This window comes from Somniosus microcephalus, chromosome 28 (assembly GCF_052327205.1).
Source record: "Somniosus microcephalus isolate GS21.2 chromosome 28, FLI_Smic_1.0, whole genome shotgun sequence".
NCBI lineage: Eukaryota > Metazoa > Chordata > Chondrichthyes > Squaliformes > Somniosidae > Somniosus > Somniosus microcephalus.
Window position 1 is genome coordinate 34,542,172 of NC_141014.1, and position 13,844 is coordinate 34,556,015.

General features: G+C 48.2%; 1 protein-coding gene across 3 annotated transcripts in view; it reads right to left on the reverse strand.

Annotated features, from left to right (window-relative positions):
- Positions 1 to 6,488, reverse strand: part of LOC147099531 (uncharacterized) — a 40,484-nt gene extending 33,996 nt beyond the window's left edge. Inside the window, exons 1-2 of one of the 3 annotated variants that reach the window (XM_085969764.1) lie at positions 6,247 to 6,488; positions 265 to 365 (exon numbers count right to left, since the gene is read on the reverse strand). The gene's annotated coding sequence lies outside the window, so the exon portion shown is untranslated. The remainder of the gene's footprint in view (positions 1 to 264; positions 366 to 6,246) is intronic. The other 2 variants (XM_085969762.1, XM_085969763.1) reach the window with 2 other exon arrangements.
- Positions 6,489 to 13,844: the final 7,356 nt, after the last annotated feature.

Consider the following 13,844-nt stretch of genomic DNA (forward strand, 5'->3'; position numbering starts at 1 on the left):
GTTCTATCCCTGGGGCAGCTCCTAACTCAAGTCTCACGCACGAGGTTCTTGAGCCACTTACTAGGGAAGATTTGTTTGAGGTGGTTTCCCGTTGCCTACCTCAGGGTTTTTTAAAAAAAAACTCGGAATACCTTCTCTTAGGTGGGCTGCAACCGAGGCGAAAGAGGCCCCCACCTGCCCTTTACAATTGGGGTCCACCCGCATCCAGCAGACTCAAGTATCCATAGCAAGTAGATATTCAATTAAAACATGGCTGATCTTTACCTCGGCTCTACAGGAAACTCTTTCGTATCCGGCACTGATGGGACCGGGATGGTGCCGGTTGATTAAAAATTCCGGATAACGGCGAGGTATATCTACCGAGGCTATTTTTAACAAACAAAAATTTAAAAAAATCAAGAAACGTGCAGTATACAGTAATTGGGTACTCACCTACAGAATGTTGTGTTAAATGGATGGTGGAAGATGCTTGATTAAGTACAGTAATGCCAGTTGAGGGTAATCCATAACTCTTTAATTAATTACTTAACAGTAAAACAAAACTTATAAACGACTGTATACTGTAGTTTTCAGAGTGAGAATTTTGCCGGTTATTAGAGAATTACGGATATTTAGGTGCCGCTTAAACGAGTTTCCTGTACAGGAAACGTTTTTTTATCCGGCACGGACGGGACCGACGTGGTGCCGGTTCATCAAAAATTCCGGATAACCGAACGCTGTAGTAAAAGATACGGAGCTGAGCGCTCCATATAAAGCAACAAACCCTGTGCTTCAGAACAATGGGCACAAGCTGCAAGTGTCTCTGTAGCTTAGCAACAGCTGCAGCCACACCCTTGCACAGCAACAAATGGAGTAAAAAAAGTTACCTGAACCTACTCCTGAATTTTGCCGGTTAACCGACATTTCCGGTTATTTAGGTGCTGGTTAATCGAAAGTTTCCTGTATTTACCAGCCTTTGATCCCTATCCCTTGCCTAGCAAAAAAATCTCAGTCTTGAAAATTTCAATTGTCTCCCAGCATTCAGCGCCTTTTGGGGAGCAAGTTCTAGATTTCCACTACCCTTTGAGAAAAATGCCTCCCGATTTCACTCTGAATTTTAAGATTATGCCCTCTTGTTCTGCACTCCCTCATCAGAGGACAAACAGTCTCAAAAGCAAACTGGATCACATAAGTACATGTCCCTCTTCCTTTAAAAGAACTTGCATTTCTAAAGCATCTTTTATGACCTCAAGACATCTCAAAGCACTTTACCGCCAATGAAGTACTTTTTTGAAGTGTGGTCACTGTTGGAATGTAGGAAACGCAGCAGCCAATTTGCGCACAGCAAGCTCCCAACAAACAGCAGCGAGATAAATGACCAGATAATCGGTTCTTAGTGATGTCGGCTGAAGGAGAAATATTGGCCCTGGACACAGGGGAGAACTCCCCCCACCCCCGGCCACTTGCTCTTCTTCAAAATAGTGGCCATGCGATTTTTTTTTTTTTTTTTTTTTTTTTTTTTTTTTTTAAAAACGTCCACCAGAGAGGGCAGACGGGGCCTCGGTTGAATGTCTCATCTGAAAGACGGCACCTCCGACAGTGCGGCGCTCCCTCAGCACTGCACTGGGAGCATCAGCGTGGATTTCGTGTTGGAGTGGGACTTCAACCTACGACCTTCTGACTCAGAGGCAACACACACACACACTATAATAATCAGCATTACAGAAATACTCTGCTCACCACCAGATCTCCCTCTACTTGTCCCTATGCCATAAAAGACAGACTTGCATTTCTATAGCGCCTTTCAGGCGTCTCAAAGTGCTTTACAGTCAATGAAGTACTTTTGAAGTGTAGTCATTGTTGTAATGTGGGAAACGCAGCAGCCAATTTGCACACAGCAAGCTCCCACAAACAGCAACGTGGTAATGACCAGATAATCTGTTTTCACAGAAATCACAGAAACCCCACAGTGCAGATAGAGGCCATTTCGGCCCATCGAGCCTGCACCGACACATATCCCACCTGATCCCCGTAACCCCTACACATATCCCACCCTTAGTGATGTTGATTGAGTGATAAATATTGGCCCAGGACACCGGGGAGAACTCCCCTGCTATTCTTCCAAATAAAGCCATGGGATCTTTTACATCCCCCGGAGAGGGCAGACGGGGGCCTCGGTTTAATGTCTCATCCGAAAGATGGCACCTCCGACAGTGTTGCACCCCCTCAGCACTGCGAGTCTCAGCCTAGCTTTATGTGCTCAAGTCCCTGCCATACTGCGATACAAAGTACTGAAAGTGTGGTTTTGCTTTGATCGCTCCAGATGTCTCACTGGCATCCCGCGCTCTATGGGTGCAGGGGGCAACAACTCCAGCACCTCACTCGACTGGCCAGTCTTCATGGGGAAGCCTAAGACAGTGAGCGTTGACAATCTACTCAACTGTGGAGATCATCAGAGCCTGGTCCCGTCCTCACCAGAGGTCTACACACATGGACTTGGGAGTACAGGGTGTAATTTCAAAATTTGCAGATGACACAATACTTGGAAGTATAGTGAACAGTGAGGAGGATAGCGATCGACTTCAAGAGGACACATAGATATGGTGGAATGGGCAGGCACGTGGCAGATGAAACTTAACGCAGAAAAGTGCGAAGTGATACATTCTGGTAGGAAGAATGGAGGAGAGGCAATATAAACTAAACTAAAGGGTACAATCCTAAAAGGGGTGCATGAACAGAGGAACCTGGGGGTATATGTGCACAAACCGTTGAAGGTGGCAGGGCAGGTTGAGAAAGTGATTAAGAAAGCATACGGGATCCTGGGCTTCATAAATAGAGGCATAGAGTACAAAAGCAAAGAAGTTATGATGAACCTTTATTTAAAAAAAACACTGGTTTGGCCTCAACTGGAGTATTGTGTCCAATTCTGGGCATCGCACTTTAGGGAGGATGTGAAGATCTTCGAGAGGGTGCAGAAAAGATTTACAAGAATGGTTCCAGTGATGAGGGACTTCAGTTACGTGGATAGGCTGGAGAAGCTCGTGGTGGTTCTCCTTAGAGCAGAGAAGATTTGACAGAGGTGTTCAAAATCATGATGGGTCTAGAGAGAATAGATAGAGAGAAACTGTTCCCATTGGCAGAAGGGTCAAGAACCAGAGGACACATCAAGATGACTGGCAAAAAGAACCAAAGGCGACATGAGGAATAACTTTTTTACGCAGCGAGTGGTGAGGATCTGGAAAGTACTGCCTGAAAGGGTGGTGGAGGCAGATTCAATCGTGGCTTTCCAAAAGAGAATTGGATAAGTACCTGCAGGAAACAAAATTGCAGGGCTACGGGGATAGGGCGGGGAGGGGAGTAGGACTAGTGAAGTGCTCTTGCAGAGAGCCGGCACTGGCTCGACGGGCCGAATGGCCTCCTTCTGTGCTGTAACCGTTCTATGATTCTATGTCCTTCTACCAGGGGTGGATAGAGCAGAAGTCTTGGCCGATTAGTCCGCCCTCCATAACCTGGGGGTGTGGATGCCAATAATCAGCAACATCAACAGGGTGGAAATCAGGCTTTCTGGCCTGTACAACTTAGCAATGCAGACAGGTCCCAACTCAACCACATTGCTGAACTCAAAAGAGTGAGCAGCTCACTGGCAGCGATCATGTGATTATTTAGTGGTTGATTCTGGGGTAAACCACGGTCTCTCACCAAGCCTCGTCAGAATCTGAAAAGAGTCACTGCACATTGGGGCACTGTTACTTCACTGGAATTTACCAAGGGGGAAACGGAGGGGTGGGGGGTGGAAAAAGAGATGGGAGGCAGAAAGAGACAGGGACACACACAGAGACAATGACAACTTGCATTTATATAGCATCTTCAACATAGTCAAATGTTCCAAGGCGCTTCACAGGAGCGATTATCAGACAAAACTTGACACCGAGCCACATAAAGAGATATTAGGACAGGTGGCCAAAAGCTTGGTCAAAACAGGTCGGTTTTAAGGAGCGTCTTAAAGAGGAGCGAGGCGGAGGGGTTTAGGGAGGGAATTCCAGAGCTTAGGGCCCAGGCAGCTGAAGGCACGGCCGTCAATGGTGGGTCAAAGGAAATCGGGGATGCGCAAGAGGCCAGAATTGGAGGAGCGCGGAGATCTGCGAGTTGTAGGGGCTGCAGGAGGTTACAGAGATAGGGAGGGGGGAAGAGGCCCTGGAGGGAATTGAAAACAAGGATGAGAATGTTTTAATTTTTTTAAATAAATCAAAGCGTTGCTGAACCGGGAGCCAATGTGGGTTAGCAAGCACAGGGGTGATGGGTGAACAGGCCTTGGAGAGTTCTAGGGAGAGCAGAGTTCTAGGGAGTCAGCCACGATAGCATTGGAATAGTTGAGTCTAGAGGGAACAATGGCATGGATGATTATATACACTACCCTGCTGTGGAAACAAAGATTATACAGGACTATACAAAAAGATAGAAGACAGCATTGAAATTCACCTAGTGCCAAATATTAATACCATACACTGCTCTCCATCACACCCCTCAATCACGTTCTCTCGGGTACCCCGTGCGTACTCACGCGTTGGGACCCGAATTTCTGGGCCGTTAACTATCGTTCATCTGAGCCCATGACCTCTGAGCCCATGAGCAATTGCAGAAATTACAAATAGATGGATTTGGGTACACACACAAAAAGATGTGTTCATAAAAATCTTATTAGGGCTCAGAATAATCTCAAAGCACTTTGCATACAATGAATTATTGAACTGCAGTGACCGCTCAGATGATCGGAAAAATCAGACGGCACTATTTCAGAGAAGGGGAGTTCTCCCCGTTGTCCTGGCCAATATTTATCCCTCAATCAACACCACTTAACAGAAGAACATAAGACGTAGGAGTCGGTCAGTCGGCCCCCTCGAGCCTGCTCCGCCATTCAATAAGATCATGGCAGATCTGATCGTGGCCTCAACTCCACTTCCCTGCCCACTCCCCGTAACCCTTGACTCCCTTACCGTTCAAAAATCTGTCTATCTCCTCTTTAAATATATTCAATGACCCCGCCTCCACAGCTCTCTGGGGAAGAGAATTCCAAAGATTCACCACCCTCAGAAGAAATTCCTTCTCATTTCCGATTTAAAAGGGTTTCCCCTTATTCTGAAATAGTTCTAGTTTCCCCTCATGGAGGGGAAACATCCTCTCTGCATCTACCCGGTCAAGCCCCTCAAAAAATAGACTATCTGGTCCACCACGCACACAGGCGCACGCTGACTTGTGCGCAGGTGGGAGAGTAGGTGAACCAGAAAATCTATCCAGGGTCCCGTGCAATCTATTGATGTACAGAGACGCGTCAAAGCCAGACAGGGATAAAAGGTCATTTAAAAAGAATTCCCACCCCGGGACTTGGACGCAAAATCTAGGCGGACACTGCAGTGCCGCGTTGCACTGTCGGAGGTGGCGTCTTTCGGATGAGACGTCAAACCGAGGTCCCAGTCTGCCCTCTTAAGGTGGACGTAAAAGATCCCCGCGCGGCACTATTTCAATGAAGAGCTGATTCTCCCCCGTGTCCTGGCCAATGTCCCCTTAAAGCGGCGTGGCCACACGGCACTCTGCGTGTCCCCACGCAGCCAGCTCTTAAATAGGATAAACCCTCCATGCGTGTTTTTTGGAGTTGGCCATGCAGCCGCTTAAAGGGGCCACGCACCCGGAAAAAAGAATTAAAGGGAACATTTGGTCCCGGGGCCAATATTTATCCCTCAAATCAGCATAACAAAGAACAGATGATCCGGTAATGATGACATTGCTGTTTGTGGGAGCTTGCTGTGCGCAAATTGGCTGCCTACATTATAACAGTGATTGCACTTTTTTAAAAAGTACTTCATTGGCAGTAAAGCGCTTTGGGACGTCCTGCAGTCGTGAAAGGCGCTATATAAATGCAAGTCTTTTTAAACACACAGAGCCACTCCACGAAATGAGCCCCACTTTACTGGGCTATAAAATCGCAGTGTAAGCTTGTCTTGCAAAGCGGTGTGTCTGACACAAGCGAGGCGACGACCCAGCAAGTGAAGCCGCAATCCCAAGAGTTCAGAACTTCAAACATAAATAAAGTTAGTTGTAACTCCCATGTAGAGTTAATACAGAAATCGATCAAAAGGCAGTTTCGATTCGATACGGAAATTGATCAGAGCTACTGTGAGAGGGAAGTACACCAATTTCCAAACAACAAACTTATGCTAAGAATAAAAACAAAGTAATGGCATTCAAAACTTTCAAAGAAGTTTCTCTTACCTTAAGCAAAGTTTTAAAAGTTTTAAGACTCGTGTGTTAGCTTGAACTCCTTCTGTCTCGCAGGATCACAAGTGACAGTAACTGCAACTGCAAAGAAACATTCACCGTCCCTTTGTATTTAACCCAAAAAAAAAGGGGGGAAAACGTGTTTTTTTTTGGGCAGTGGGCGGGCCGGTCAAAGTGTGTGTGTGTGTGTGGAGCCGAGCGTTTGTTGCGGCCGGGTGATTGAAGTGGAGATTGTTCACAGGCTTGAGGAGAGGGGTGGGTCGGAATAAGTTTGTGTGATTCACGGTCCCCACTGGCCTGTGAAATAGCAGGTGGGAGGTGCGGTTCCGGAACTCAAGTTAGGGAAATTCAGAGAAAGAGAGAGAGAGAGAGAGAGAGGGAGGGAGGGAGAGAAAATTGAGACATGAAAAAAAGTGTGGAGAAAAACACAATGTGCAGAGGACAGGAGACCTGTGGAAACAGAGGGGAGGGGAGGTGAAGCTGTAAAGTGCTTCCACAAAGGTTAAGGCAGTGAGAAAAAAAACCCATACATTTCTATAGCGCCTTTCGCCACATCTGGATGTCCTAAAGCGCTTTACAGCCAATTAAGTACTTTTTGAATTGTAGTCGCTGTTGTAATGTGGGAAACGCGGCAGCCAATTTGCGCACAGCAAGCTCCCACAAACAGCAATGTGATAATGAGCAGATCATCTGTTTTTGTGATGTTGATTGAGGGATGAATATTGGCCCCAGGACATCGGGGAGAACTCCCCCTGCTCTTCTTCGAAATAGTGCCCGTGGGATCTTTTACATCCACCTGAGAGAGCAGACGGGGCCTCGGTGTTACGTCTCATCCGAAAGACGGCTCCTCCGACAGTGCGGCGCTCCCTCAGTACTGCACTGGGAGTGTCAGCCTCGATTTAGGTGCTCAAGTCCCTTGAAGCTTAGTCAAACACCCAAGGTTGGTCCCAAGTTTGATCCTGTCTTGTACTGAACTGATCTCAAATGGGACTAAGATAAGGGGGTACCACAATTGGCCTCAGTGCCCCAGCATTGGGACTATTTTAATTGGACCAGAAAGGGTGACACTGTGGGAACCCAGTGTCGCCAGGACAGTGACATCACTACAAGTGCCCCACCCTCCACCCCACTAATAAAACATTCTTAACAGTTGGTCCAATTCATCTGGCTCAGTGGGTAGCACTCGTGCCTCTGAGTTAGAAGGTCCCCTCTCCAGAGACTTGGGGGTAGATTTTGCCGAACCTGTCGGGAAGAAGGCGGGACTTCCCCTTTCGGGTTTTTGACCCGCCTACTTCGACGTCCGGCCAATCCGCGCGATTTTCCCTTGATTGACCTTGTTGAGCCCGCCCAGCGGGCTCAGCAGGCCAATTAAGGGCCACCCAGCAACAGGTGACGTCGCAGACTGCAATCTCATCTGTCAAGAGTTCTTGACAGATGAAATATCAGTGTTTTACAGCTGTTTGAAGCTGTGAAACTCTGACAGTCTGAGTTCTGACATGAGTCCTTCTGCGCAGACTCAGTTCGAACTCGCAGCAGCACTCAAAGCTGAAGGCTGTCACTTTTGACAGATCGCAGCCGTTCAGCTTTAAGTGCCGGCTGAATGATGGGCTCCCGACGGCTACAGGAAGAAAGGCTGTTAAGGTAAGTACAGGTAAGTAAAAGTTCTTTACACACTTTAGACACACCAAACACACTTACCTTTACACTCATGCACCCATCACTCACCTGAGCACCGACATCGCGACCCCTTCAACCCGACGGCCCGCTGCTCCAACCTGGCGTGGTTTGGAGCCGTCGGGAAACCCACACGAAACCCCTCAAAATAGGGATTAGGCTAAAAACTGCCTGTTAACTAACTACCTGTTAACAGGCAGTTAATTGGCACTAATCCCTTCCCGCCTGGTTTCGGCGGGTCCCAGTGCGGGGCGGGTACCCGCTGCCCCTGAAACTTACGTGGGGCGGGGTTTTGGGCGGGATGGTGGCGGGACCCCCAAATTCGGGATTTCCCCCCACATGCGTGAAACCCCGCCTGACGGCGCCCCGAAAATCTAGCCCTTGATCTCAAAAATCTAGGCTGACACTCCCAGTGTGATACTGAGGGAGCGCTGCACTGTCGGAGGTGCCATCTTTCAGATGAGACGTTAAACTGAGGCCCCGTCTGCTCTCTCAGGTGGATGTAAAAGATCCCATGGCACTATTTCGAAGAAGAGCAGGGGAGGGCCCCAACTCTCAAGACAGAGTTTTGCAAGAGAAGGGAGTGAAGGGTTATGGGGAGCGGGCAGGGAAGTGGCTTTGAGCCCAAGATCAGCCGGGATCTCATGGAATGGTGGAGCAGGCTCGAGGGGCCAAGTGGCCTATTCCTGCTCCTATTTCTTGTGTTCTTAACCAGGGCCAAAAGGTCCCAATCACTGTCCATATGGAGACCTCCCGTGCGGATGAGCTCGGGCCCGACTCACGTCTGCCCGATGGCCACAGTAGCAGAAGGCACCCGCGGAACTGCCCCTCAAGCTTAAAGGGCGAGAGCAGCAGCGTTGGAGCAAACAGAAGAGAGAAAATGAAGGGGGAGGACAAGAGCTGAAGGGGAACAAACAAAGAGCGATTGTACTGCAGTATAATAATCCAACAGTGCGTCAAGAAATTGAAAAAGAAACGCTGCGGAGACATTGGAAAAAAAGCACGAAATATGTAAGATTCAAATGGTAAGAGTAAAATCCCATTGGTCCTGTACAACCTGCTCCTTCACGGACTCCACCATTTAGAGGTAGATTTCCCTTCACTTGCTAAAAAATATGGGGAAAAAATTCAGTTGTTTGCGCCTCCCGTTAGTGCCTTAAGAGGGCGCTAATGGGGCGCAAAGCAACTAACACCCGGGCGCGGCGATGTTTGCGCCGCTCGCGAAATTAACTAGACATTTTGCAGCGGCGCTAAACGCTACCGCCACGATCTCCTGCGCCGGCAGATCGTGACGTCAGTCGAGTGCGCAACGCCCCGGACCGGAAATTGAGTGGCGTCCCCTGCCTTACCGCCTGCCGCTAGCAACGACAGGTTGAGGGGAGCGTTTTGCTGTCAGAAAGGGACTGGGGGAGCGCTATTTAAAGGCGACCGCTTCCTGCCTTTTTTTGTCGGTGACATTTTTGCACCACGCATTCTGAGAGAGAGAGAGAGAGACTTCTGGAGAGATTCAACGCTGTGTGAAGGAGTTTTGAGTACTGAGCAGCACTTTGCAGGTTTATTTTGATTTGCCCTTCCTTGCTTCGCCAGCGCTCTGAGGTAGCACCTCGCTCCTCGGCCTTTGCGCCTTAAGATAGGTGTGAAGCGCCTGATTTAGCGCTCCAATCACCTCCAGGGGCGATAAAAGCCAAGTTTGCTGTCGGAGGCGATAATTAGCGCCAGGCGCTAAACTTTGCGCACGGCCGATAATGGCGCCCCAAATGGGGCGATACCGAATTTTTCCCCCTATGTGTTTAGGACCATAGGAACTGGAGGAGGCCACTCAGCCCCTCCGGCCTGCTCCGCCGTTCAGTTAGATCGCAGCCGATCTGTACCCCAACTCCATTTACCCGCCTTTGCTCCATATCCCTTGGCACCCTTACCCAACATAAAACCTATCGACCTCCGTCTTGAAAGTTTACGGAGGGTACAAGGTGAGAGGCCGGCCAGGAGAACATCGGAACAGTCGAGTCTAGCGGGAGCAGTGGCATGGCTGAGGGTTTCCGCAGCAGCTGAGCCGAGGCAAGGGGGCGAAGACGGGCGAAGTTACAGTGGGGGGGGGGTAGACGTAGGCAGTCCTGGGGACGGAGTGGGTCGCTCCGACTTGCCCGCTTCCCTTCCCAAGGCCTCGTGGCCGCCCCTGGCGGTCCCGTTGAGTGACCAGGCGGATGCCAGCTCGGAGCTTTCCGCGACCGGTGGGACATGAGCCACATCACCGACCGCGAGATTGTGATTTTGTTGGGTGTTGTTCCTCCTTCATGTTTAAAAAAAAAGAAAGCTCATCTCTGGGTCCAATAGGAGGTCAAGGTTGCAAGCAGTCAGAGAAATATATATTTGTCATTACTCCAGTCAGTCAACATAGTTTTGGCTAGTGAGTATTATTAACACCCAAAGAGCATAAGATAGGACCATAAACAACTGGCATGGAGTCACACACAAGTAATCCAGATCAAATTACAGCTTTAAATTCCATAGCGTGTTCCTGTTATTCTTTCCAATACAGCTTGTAATCTACAGTTTATTTTAGAAAGGGTAAATGGTTATTCCCCGATATCTTGAACAGCGAAAGCTACCACATGGTGCGGAATTGAGTCACTTACACAGGAAATTCCATCCTTTGTCTGTGCTGAGTTTGTTCAACTGAGGTAGTGCCAGGGTAGGACAGCTGACTGCACCCTCCCGGTGCTGAGGGAGGTGGGGTACTAAAAGAAATCTAGGCGGGTTCCTGCTCTTAAAAAGAAAGACTCGGATTTCTATAGCGCCTTTCATGACTGCAGGACATCCCCAAAGCGCTTTAGTGGCTGGGAGGCGATGTTCCCTCCCCTAAGGGGCAGGGCATCAAACGGCAGGTCCCGCGCAGGCCGCTCACCAACTGCTCCCATTGGAAGTGACCGCGCATGCACGCTGTGCAGTAAATTTAAAGGGACCACACACAATGATTTGGATGAGGGGACTAAATGTAACATTTCCAAATTTGCTGATGATACAAAACTAGGTGGCAGTGTCAGTTGCGAAGAGGATGTGAAGAGGCTTCAAGGGGATCTCGACAGGCTCAGTGAGTGGGCGAGAACATGGCAGATGGAATATAATGTGGATACATGCGAAGTTATTCACTTTGGTAGAAAAAACAGAAAGGCAGAGTATTTCCTAAATGGTGAAAGATTGGGGAATGCAGATGCTCAAAGGGACCTGGGTGTCCTGGTACATGAGTCACTGAAAGTGAATGTTCAGGTGCAGCAAGCCATTAGGAAGGCAAATGCAGGAAACTCTCGTTTAAACGGCACCTAAATATCCGGAATTCTCTATTAACCGGCAAAATTCTCACTCCGAAAACAACACCTCAATAACCGGCAATGTTGCGGAGTCCGAGTCCGAGTCTCCCGCGGTGGCCGAGTTAGTCAGTGGGGGTAGTTCTCCAAATTGACACTACTCGGCTTCTTGGCGCTGTCGGAAGTCGGAACACCTCAACAACAGGAGTCTGACTCTCCCGCACTGCCGGTAGTCTCTTCTGATCCGCCATTTTACAGGGGTACTGTGTGTCTCCCACGCTGCTGGTAGTCATTGCATTGCATTACCCTCAACTGGCAGTACTGTACTTAATCAAGCATCTTCCACCATCCCTTTAACACAACATTCTGTAGGTGAGTACCCAATTACTGTATATTGCACATTTCTTGATTTTTTTATTTTTCTTTGTTAAAAATAGCCTCGGTAGATAACCCTCTCCGTCATCCGTAATTTTTGATCAACCGGCAACACGCCGGTCCCGTCGGTGCCGGATACCAAAGAGTTTCCTGTGGTATGCTGGCCTTCATTACAAGAGGATTTGCGTACAGGAGTAAAGAAGTCTTACTCCCATTATATAGGGCCTTGGTGAGACCACACCTGGAGTACTATGTACAATTTTGGTCTCCTTACCTAAGGAAGGATATACTTGACATAGAGGGAGTGCAACGAAGGTTCACGAGGTTGATTCCTGGGATGGCGGGACTGTCGTATGAGAAGAGATTGAGTAAACTAGGCCTGTATTCTCTTGAATTCAGAAGAATGAGAGGGGATCTCATTGAAGCATACAAAATTATTACAGGGTTTGATAGGGTGGATGCTGGGAGAATGTTTCCCTTGGCTGGGGAGTCTAGAACCAGGGGCCACAGCCTCAGGATAAAGGGTAGGCCATTCAGGACTGAGATGAGAAGAAATTTCTTCACACAGAGGGTGGTGAATCTTTGGAATTCTCTACCCCAGAGGGCTGTGGAGGCTCAGTCATTGGGTATATTCAAAACAGAAGTCGATAGATTTCTGACTAGTAAGGGCATCAAGGGATATGGCAATAGGGCCAGTGAATGGAGTTGAGGCAGAAGATCAGCCATGATCTCATTGAATGGCGGAGCAGGCTCGAGGGGCCGAATGGCCGACTCCTGCTCCTATTTCTTATGTTCTTATGTTCACACACACACACGAAAAAATATTAGAGGGAACATTTGCTGTGAAGCCCTTTGTACCATCCTGAAGTGAAAAAAGATGCTATATAAATGCAAGTTTTTTCTTTTATGCTAGTTATTACACTGACAGGGAATAAACTGCTACACATCATATACATTACATTATATATATGTTATATAACATTTACCCTATTATGATGAACCATGTACAGCAGGCACCTCAAAGCACTGGAGAGGTACCACCAACATTGCCTCCACAAGATCCTGCAAATCCATTGGCAGGATAGACGCACCAACGTCAGTGTTCTTGCTCAGGCCAACATCCACAGCATCGAAGCTTTGACCACGCTCAATCAGCTCCGATGGACGGGCCACATCGTCCGCATGACCGATACGAGACTCCCAAAACAAGCGCTCTACTCAGAGCTCCGACACAGCAAAAGAGCCCCAGGTGGGCAGAGGAAACGCTTCAAGGACACCCTCAAAGCCTCCTTGAAAAAGTGCAACATCCCCACCGACACCTGGGAATCCCTGGCCCAAGACCGCACAAAGTGGAGGAGAAGCATTCGGGAAGGCGCGGAACACCTCGAGTCTCTTCGCCGGGAGCAAGCGGAAGCCAAGCGCAGGCAGCGGAAGGAGCGCACATCAACCCAAGCACCCCACCCACCCGCCCCTTCAACCACCGTCTGCCCCACCTGTGACAGAGACTGTAGGTCCCGCATTGGGCTCATCAGTCACCTGAGAACTCATTTTTAATGTGGAAGCAAGTCATCCTCGGTTCCGAGGGACTGCCTAAGAGAAGAAGATTATATAACGTTTACCCTATTATGGTGAACTCTACCGTTGATCACCGATGAGAACTGCAGAAAATCTGTTAATGAAAATAAAACAGAAACTGTACCAATTAAGTCACTCCAAATACTTGTTTCCTCAGCCAACTGGCGACAGGCTCCAAGGTACCAACACTTCTTACTTTAGTTTCCAACAAGTTCTTACTTTAGGCGGAGATACCATCTCATGGAGAGGCACGGACAGGTATGTGATTAGACCAAGATAAAAGCAATCATGGTTTACAGAAAATTTATCTATTTTTCTCAACGACTTTCTCCCTTGATCTAACAGAGTTTCCGAGTTTTTTGAAAGCTGAAATAAAACTGAACTTGAATTGCACAAACTCTTTTCAGCCTGAAATTGACAAGTACATTCTAATCTTCAAAGTTCCCCGAAGATACAGTCTCTATACCCTGTGTTTACTTAACAATTGGGCGATTTGGTTTTAAAGAGACACAAATCCACCGTAACAGAATAACGCCTTATGGATTACATGGTGTAACATTGCTGTCTTTAGAAAACAATGCATCATTTAACTTACCATGAACAACACCACAGGAGATCTGTTATATATAGATTATAAAGTCTTGCTCCAAGCACACATTCGTC